Consider the following 7,478-nt stretch of genomic DNA (forward strand, 5'->3'; position numbering starts at 1 on the left):
CAACGCGGAGTTGCTTTAACCCCAAGTGAAGCGCGCGCACGAGGATACATAAAGCCCTGATCAGTGGAGCACAGATTAAGCGAGTCACCATGGAGACGGAGGGAAAGAAGGCGCGGTCAATGTATCTTACAGCGCTTGAGGCCGAAATTCTGATGGCAGCATATGCCGATAACATGCAAATTCCGCGGAAAAAAGTAACACAGCCACAGCTGCGAAAGAAAGGGAGCATGCATGGCAAAACATAGCCGACAGAGTCAATGCGTGAGTGTTAATTTAAACATTGATCTAGGGATTTCCACCCATTTAACACGTTATTTTATCATATGTTATTTTATTTGTTATGTTATACATTTTATTTTGTGATGTGATGTGAGCGCAGGTGCAACCCAACAGGCCCCAAACGTGCCTGGCAGCAAGTAAAAATGAAATATAAAAATATAGTCCAAACAGGTGAGGTGTAATTGTATTATGAGCCATAGTGCTTGGTCTGTTTGTCCCATGTAAATCAATTGCAGTTAGAGGCTACATTAATTTTCTTTCTGTAAGCACTTATTGAAATTATCTGAGCACATTACAAGTACATATTTGCTTACTCTGTATGCTCAAATGTGACCCGTTATAGCCAACAGAAAAAAAGCGGAGGCCCGAAAAACAGGTGGGGGTCCTCCACCACCACCACCACTCACAGAGGCTGAGCAGGTGGCTCTCAGCCAAAACAGTGGGCGCCCTGTGGCTGAAGGCATCTCTGCGGGGACATCCTCTGAGTCAATAACCCCGCAAGACACAAGTGCCGACATAGGGGGTAAATCCAAAATAATACATGATGTGCATACATCCTTTCTTCACAGTCACCTTTGCAGTGCTGCTCATTCATTTGATAAACTCTTCACCATAATGGATTATTTTGTAGTGAAGTTATTTTCCGACTGATTTTGCCTTCCCTCAGCCTTGGTTGTCTTTGAGAGCATAATGACAATGAAGTGTAAGGTGATTGGTATGTTTGTTAATTGCCATTTGGTCCCTTGTAAGTTATAAGTGACCTGTATAAACCTCATATTCTATCAGTTGATGGTGATGGTGTACTGCATCTGGTGCAGCCTCCTGTTGAGCCAGACCAACATGCAGTTATGAGTACTCTTAATACTCCACAGATTATATGAGTTTACAGTAGAACAGCAATGTTGTTAATTTCTTTACTACAGGAAAATAATGAAGAAACATTGACAGCTGTTACAGAGGAGGAAGCAACAGAGACACTTTATGAGGTTTACATCTTTTAATACTTTGTGTACAGGAAACACAGGCGACCAATAAAGCCAGTTGAACAAAAAATCTGTTTATTCTTCTTTCAACATGTTGAGGTGATGGGTCAAAGGAAATGATTGTGACATATGGTGTCTCTGACTGCTCTTCCATCTTGTATGTCCGTGCGAGGGTCAGGATGTTCATGGTTTGGATCACTGCTGATGTTTGGTTCAGAAGGACAGTGTTCTCCTCTAATTGTGGCAATGTTGTGAAGAATCACACATGCCACAATAATGTCACATGCCCTTTCTGGGGTGACCCTGAGTCTTTGCAGGCACTGGAACCGGGCCTTAAGCATTCCGATAGTCATTTCAATTCTGGCTCTTGTCCTGCAATTAGCCAGATTATATCGCTGCTGTGGGCCCGGTTCAGGGTCAGGGTAAGGGGTAAGCAAATAGGGTAAACATGGATACCCCCTATCACCAAGCAAGTAGCCAGTGAACTCTCCTAAGACAGAAGGATACACTTCAGTTCAAATGTCCCTGAAGCAATTGGTCTTTATATATTTTAAAGTATTCTCAACTCACCATGTCCAAATTTTGTGCTCAGTGTACATTCACGGAATATTTGTGAGTCATGGACAGAGCCTGGCCACTTGGCTTCCACATTTGTGATAATGTTGGCAGCATCACATATGATCTTCACAGTGCAGAGAACACAAATTAGCATCCATTACTATAATGAAATAATTTGTTAGTTTGAAATGCTACAGGGAACTATGTACCTGTACATTAATGCTGTGGAAAGACTTCCTGTTCACATAGTCTCCTTCATTTACTGAAGGAGCAATGATTGGAATGTGAGTGCCATCTGTACAGCCAATCACGCCTGGGAACCCTGAAAATAAATGTACAATTTAAGTAGTAGTCCAGGTATCACCACATCATACATTACGTTTTGGTCATCCTGATACCTGCAATTTTGTGGCATCCCTCTTTGATGAATCTTGTGGGTCTGTGACCGGGGAACACCACAAACGAGTACAGGAGACGTTTCAGTGCAACTGTAACATTCCTGACTGCCCGACAGACGGTAGCCTTGGAAACGTGCTCAGCGTCACCAATATTATACAGAAAGCTCCCGTTTGCAAGAAACCGAAGTGCGATACAAATAATATGCAATGAACTGAGAGCATGTCCGCGATGTGTCACATGCGTAATATATGGCCTGAGGATGTTATTCAAATAACTTATAGATTGTGCTGAGAAACGGTAACGTTCGCACAGAAAATCATCAGGAAATGATAAAATGTCCAAACGCGCTCTGATCACTCTCTCCCAGCGGAGAGCTCTGCGGAGAATTTGGGCTTCACGATCTACTGGCTCTTCAAGGAAGGGACACGCCATGTCTGACACTTCCTGCTGTCAGGTTTCCGACAAAGAGGCGGGGTCAGTCAGGGTTAGTTGTAGTAAACCTGCTAGGGGGCAGGTTAGCTTCACGGCGTGTGTCGTCATAGTGACTCACTCAGGCTTCAGCTGAACTCGCTTTGTGAAACCGAAAACCCAGAGTTTTCGTTAACTCAGGGTATACTTACTCAGTTTTTCCACTAAACCGGCTTCCTGAAACAGGGCCCAGATTTTCTAAAGTCCTGAAACCGGATAACCAAGGTAAACAAAACAAAATAATTAGATGTCATTTTTTTTATTGAGGGAAATTATATACAAATAAATTTCTATGTGTAGAAAAACCTTTGCTTTCAGTAATGTGATCCCCTAGTCCAGCAGTAGTGCCAAGAAGACATTTGTTTCATCTAGCATCGTCTTATAGAAATTTTAGGTCATTTTCATAGAACAACTTTAACTTTTACCTGGTAGAAAATATTATGATGCTTCTGGTGACATTTAATATGGCCTGTATTTATATAGCACTTTACTCGTCCCTAAGGACCCCAAAGCGCTTTACATATCCAGTCATCCACCCATTCACACACACATTCACACACTGGTGATGGCAGCTACATTGTAGCCACAGCCACCCTGGGGCGCACTGACAGAGGCGAGGCTGCCGGACACTGGCGCCACCGGGGGTTCACAGACATTTCACCATAGCTTTATGCTGTTCCCCGGTATAACAAAGTAAACTAATGTGGTAGTCGCTTACTAATTATTAAAAAAAATAAAAACACATTGTTCACTGGAGATTGTCATTTAACAGTCAAGCAAGCTACTGTATGTGTTACTGCCTATGAGCTATGCGTTTGCATTTATTGCCTTCATTCATAATTCAGGTGACAAATGGTGTAAACCACGTTTGTATTTTTACCTAATGAATAACTGACTCTTTTCTTTGTAAATCAAACTAACAGCCCCCACAAATGCACCACACTCTGACTAACACTGAGCTGGCACACAATCTGATAAAAAGACGTAAGAAAGTGGAGAGTGGGCTGATTGCAGAGGAAAGATAACAGCATCACTGGGTGAGAAATAGTAGTCAGGAAACTATCACTGGGCACTTGCCCAACTAGGTCAACTTTATAGCTACTTTTTTTTTCTGTGCAAATCAGAATTTTAATACCAGCAGGACCTTGGAGAGTTTATTGTTAAATCCTTCATTAGCTTTCATATAGACTCTCACCACCCTTTGTGCTGTAAATCTGCTTGGAAATGATCATGGATGTGTTGTAAACCGTTATGTTTTATTATTCCTCTCCACCCACTATATTATTTCTTTTAGTGTATCACCCGTTCAGGACAGCTAATTGAGTTGTAAGTAGCCAACAGGCCTGTGAAGCTCCTGTGGGAACATTAACATAGCAACACCACAACAATGAATGTGTTATCAGGCTTTGCCATGGTAACATAAAGACAACTTTTAATGAGTGCGTGTATGCTGGGAAGCTGTTGTTGTGTTAATGGAATTTTTAAAGGAATATTAATTAGTAGAGTGAAAGGAAATGTAAAGTGGTTGTTTTTAAATGACAAGCAAGCTGGAAGGATGATTTCCTCTTTGTCAAAGCCTATTTCCAAAGTGCAGAGGCACACAGCCTTGCTGAACCTGTGGCAACGGTTGAAATGGCATAGTCGTACTGATGATTAGCTGTCATATTTAAAGCTATATGGGAATTAGCTGATGTTTTTGGAAATATAGTTCCACCTTAAGGAAACACTTAAAACTTCTAGGTGTTCTCTGCGTTCCTGTTGGTTTAAATGCAAATGCAAACACTTGCCCACACACACAAATACTTAACAAGCATTAGCAAAAGCAAGAAAAATGTTTTTAAGCTCTTAATCCCAGTGCTGTACACTGGGTTATATTACCATGTAAGGTAGGTTGTATGAGGAAAGAAGCGGCTCAGCCAGCAGTGGCTGCTGCTCAGTAGGTCCGCCCGTGAGAGCTCAACCAGCAAAAGATGTAAAAGTATTTAGAGGTGTGAAATGAACCCTAGATTGTGAGAATGAGCCACCAGTGGATATAAGATATGTGCCTGTTGACTTTTCTGCAGGGTTTTTTTTCTCTATGGGGATCTGAATATGTTTGCTTTTCTATGCAAGACTTAAGAGTTGGCAGAGAACCATGAGCCTAAGGTTCTGTTTGGCAGCTGATATGTGCATTTCTTGTGGCAGGCTGGAGAATTTTGTGTTTATACTCCAGAAATGATGTCTGGATTTGTACTTTGCTTTCAGGTAATATTATTTTTATACAAGTCCAGTCCTTGTACTTGTAACCATTTTCAGAGGACTGTATGTTTGTTAAGCTACTTAACACTGACTCGTGAATCTTTCAAGCATAAAATGACAGCAAAATCAAGCAGATTGTCACGGCTGTGACGGCAGACGTGTGGGGTTGTGGTATAAGGACCCAAACGCGGGCACTGACGTAGATATGGAGAGTGAGCTTTATTTAGTGAGGTGAACAGGATACAGGAGGAACGGAGAATGACATACAGAGAAACCAAGAGAAACATAAACTGAGAAAACTAACAAAACTGACTTAAAAACCTACATGCAGCAGAAACACGGGGAGACAACAAAGACAGACCAGCAACAAGCAGGAGAAAACACAGGGCTTATATACTCACGGGGGCAATCAGGGAATGGGATACAGGAGGGCACCACAGCTGGGTGGTGACGAGCAGTGTTGGGAAGGTTACTTTTAAAATGTATTCCATTACAGATTACAGAATACATTTTGGGGCATGTATTCTGTAATCTGTAATCTGTAACGTATTCCGTTACGTTACTCAATGACAGTAACATATTCTGAATACTTTGGTTTACTTAATATATTATCATGCTTTTTACAACTACGTGAATGTACTATTGCTGTGTGATTTATTACTATTACTGAAGGTCCGCGGCTCCGAACTGTAGTAAAGGGACCTCTGACTAATACGGTGGGGTCCCTGTCGGCTCGTAGCCGAAAAATAGCTTTACTTTGTTGTGTGGGTCAAGTTTGCTAGCGAGAGACAGAGAGAGGCGTTGAAAGGCTGCTCCAACGGAACTTATTGTTTCTGAGGAAAACACGAACACAGTGTACAGTCGAGTCTTAATAGTGTACTTACTCTTCTTGGCTGCAGTGGTTATTATTATATTTACATGCTTCCAGCTCCAGTTTCTGCTCAGTGACAACTCTGCTTTTCCACTCTCCTTTTTCTCCCTCCTCGCGCTCACAGACACATAGGTCGTGTCCAAATTCATGGGCTGCATCCTCCTGAGGACCCGGCCTTCGCGGTCTACATGGGCCGGGTCCTCAGAAGGTCGGGTAGGCCGGAAGTAAACGGCCGTGAAATTGGACGGTCTAGCCTTCTGATTAGCGTCACCGCTGTCTCGGTGGAGTTTAATAAACTCGGCCGTCTGCTTCTTGCTATCTAAAATATAACAGGACGCTGGCGTAAACTCTCGACCGTCTCATACTTCTGTTTAATCAGTTTTCTGTTTGACGTTTAGTCAGCTGTGTGAAAACCAAGGAGGAACCCACCCGGGGGATTAATAAAGTTTTATTTTATCTAATCTAATAACTTTAATCTCAGCCAAACAGATTTACTCACGAACAAACAAAACACTGAAAAAAGCCCAACAATAACATTTTTGGGTTGTCTAAGTGACTTATATATTACGTTTAACCCGAGCAGCGAAAGTCCGCGGTGATCTGAAAATGATGCGCCGGGAGTTGTGCCGTTCTCGGCCGCATCAGTAACCCTCGAGCTCCCGGCTAGCTGTCGAGCTGGTGGGTAGCAGACGTCTCCGAAAACGTCGAAGCACTTTTGCAAATATGCAATATCTTGATAAACCGAGCAAATATTTGATGTTTACACAACTACTTTCTCGCCTGAAAATATGTTAAAAGTTTATTTTGTGACCCAGAAAAATTAGTATGAGTAATTTTAAAACTTAGTAGCGGCCGCCATTGTTGGAAACTGGAGTTTGGCTGGGCCGCGCTATGAATTCTGGGATATGGTGGGCCACGAAAGACGCACCCGACCCATCCTTCAAATTCGGGGAAAAGGAGGACGCATTTGTCGGCTACATTCGGAGGAGTCTACGAATTTGGAATTTTCTGTCAAACAAAACCCAAACAGTCCTGACCCGCCACAATATGAAACAGGAAGTACCGCCGTGTAATCCATTTATTTCAACAAAGTAACTGTATTCTGAATACCACCTTTTTAAATGGTAACTGTAACGGAATACAGTTACTCATATTTTGTATTTTAAATACGTAACGGCGGTACATGTATCCCGTTACTCCCCAACACTGCTGACGAGACAGGGGAAACGTAAAGTGAACACACTGACATAAGACAAGAACCTTCAAAGTAAAACAGGAAATACAACAGGTATGCAAAGACACGAGCTTAACACAAGACATGGCAACAGGGAGGAAACACAAAGACGTGGGACCAGGGCAGGCACAGAGACACAGAAGAAAAGGAGCTCGAAATACAAAACCTGAAAACAAGAAATTCCCAACAAGAATGAACCTAAAACATAAGATAATAATCAAAACCAAAACCACTGAGTCCTCAGACTCAGGACCATGACACAGATATCAGACAACTTAGCAAAAAATTATAATTTATCCCCCTTTCTTTATTGAAATTAAGGACAGGCAGTGTGTAGTGTGTCCTTAAAAAATTCAGAAACTGGACAAGTGATCTAAAGCAGATGAATAGTATATCTAAAATCAATTCTTAAGACACAAGAAAAAATATCCAGCAAAGACCCTGACTG

The 7,478-nt window shown here is 42.1% G+C and overlaps 1 long non-coding RNA gene across 1 annotated transcript; it reads right to left on the reverse strand.

The window, feature by feature from the left end:
* Positions 1-1,257: 1,257 nt before the first annotated feature.
* On the reverse strand, positions 1,258-2,143 carry LOC309713767. Its single transcript, XR_014278666.1, has 2 exons — positions 1,833-2,143; positions 1,258-1,752 (listed from the first exon to the last, which is right to left on the reverse strand). It is a non-coding gene; the product is annotated as an uncharacterized lncRNA (long non-coding RNA).
* Between the last annotated feature and the right edge of the window lie 5,335 nt (positions 2,144-7,478).

This window comes from Aulonocara stuartgranti (genome assembly GCF_965226115.1).
Source record: "Aulonocara stuartgranti genome assembly, chromosome: 2".
Lineage (NCBI taxonomy): Eukaryota > Metazoa > Chordata > Actinopteri > Cichliformes > Cichlidae > Aulonocara > Aulonocara stuartgranti.